The sequence below is a fragment of the Bos indicus x Bos taurus genome, chromosome 25, assembly GCF_003369695.1.
Source record: "Bos indicus x Bos taurus breed Angus x Brahman F1 hybrid chromosome 25, Bos_hybrid_MaternalHap_v2.0, whole genome shotgun sequence".
Lineage (NCBI taxonomy): Eukaryota > Metazoa > Chordata > Mammalia > Artiodactyla > Bovidae > Bos > Bos indicus x Bos taurus.
Window position 1 is genome coordinate 39,040,426 of NC_040100.1, and position 1,805 is coordinate 39,042,230.

A 1,805-nucleotide genomic window follows, 5' to 3' on the forward strand; every position below is an offset into this window, starting at 1 on the left:
GCGGCGGGGGAGCGAGCGGGGGAGGGGGCCGGGCGGGCGGGGGCCGGGGCGCGAGGCTCACGGGGCGCGGGCTCCCCTGGCACGGCCGCCCGGCGCCCGGCCGCTCCGCCACATCTGCAGCTCCGGCAGGGAAGGTGGCCGCGGCGGCCGGGCCGTGCGGGGATGTCTTAGAGAGGGAGGGAGGAGGGAGCCGGGAGGAGGGACCGGCGGGCCGCGGAGGAGGGGGAGGAGGAGGGGCGCGGGGGGCGGCCTCCCCCCCGCCTCCCTCCCCCGCTGCTTCCCTCCCAGCAAACCCCTCTCGCCGCCGCGGCCCCAGGCCCGGGGCGCCAGCTGCCAGGCGGGGCGTGCGCGTCGGGGGGAGGGGGCGGCCGGGAGCCGGCGCTGAGCCGGGGGAGGGGCGGAGGGGAAGAAGGGAGGGTGGCGCGGCCCCGGGGAGCGGGAACCGGGAGGGAGGGGGCGCCGGGCCGCGGCAGGGCCGCGCGCGGGTCCTCTTCTGCCCCATCCTCGGGTCCCCCCCCCGCGGCCCCGCCCCCGGCCCGAGGGCAGCGCTAGGACACGGCCTGGGCGGGGGGGGCGGGCGGGCGGGGTGGTTGGCGGGGAGGGACGTCCCGCCCTCGGGGAAGCCCGGAGAGGGGGCGGCGCGCGGAGGAGGACCGGCGGGAGGGCGTGTGGGCCCAGAGGAAAAGACCCGAAGACCGGGAAGATGGAGGAGGTCGCGGCGGCCGAGGGGGCGGGGGCCCCTCGTCTGCCTCCCGCGGGGTCACCTTGGCCAGGCCCCCAGCGGCCCGGGGCTGCGGGGAGGGCGGCGGCAGTGCCTCTCCGCGGGCCCTGATTTCTCCGCCCAGCCCAGTTCCAGGAACGCGCGGGCAGCGCCCGCCGGGCAGCGGCTCGAGCTCCGGATTTGGGGCGGCGCAAGCGAGGGTTCGAGGCTGGTCTCAGCCCCTCCTTCCCGTCCGACGTCGGGCTGCTGGTCCTCGCCTTGTCCTCGGCCTCAGTTTCCCTCTCGGTGGAATAGGGAGGAGTCCCCACCGCGGTCTTGGTGCCAGCAGTTGGGGACAACCTACATCGTCAGCGCGAGCGCCTGCGAGGGTCGTTGATCGCTCCTGGACCCTCAGCGCCCAGCGCGATGCGGGCGATTAGGAAGTGCAAGGAGTGAGAAATCAGCTGCAGCAGGCTAAGCTGATTTCCAACCTCCTGAGATTGAATCCCAGACTCGAATTCTTTAAGTGTGTTTTGTTTGGGTCAACCCGGAGACCCCGCCCAATTATCTTCTTGCTGTCTGGTGGCAAATCTTGGTTCAAAAACAAACCCTCCTGGTGTTGGCCTGCGCTGCCAGTTGGCCTTGAGGAGTCCGGGAGAGGAAAACCATGCACTCTAAGCGAGGCGTCTTGATTCTGGGTGTAATTTTGCCTTCATTCTTGCGCTTGGTGCCCGGCCTGAACCTGAGAGGAGCAGATCTTCATCACTCAGCGACCTCAGTGCCTGGCCCCATGCTCCCGCACATAGATATGTTTCTCGGATGGACACAGAGCAGTTGCTCATTCCATCTTAAGTGGTCAGGTAGGTATAGTAGTGCTCACGACTGTTGGGTGAATGGGCACATAATTGGTGCTGTGAGCTGTTATGTGGGCAGGTAGTAAATGCTCATTACATTTCCAGCAAACGGATACATAATAGGTTGCATAAATGGACAAGTAATAGGTACTCATGACTGTTGCATGAACAGACAAGAGGCTATTGGGTGATACATGAAAGGCCAGTAGGCCCGCACCATTTGGAGGTGACCTCCCCTGTCCCCACCCCAC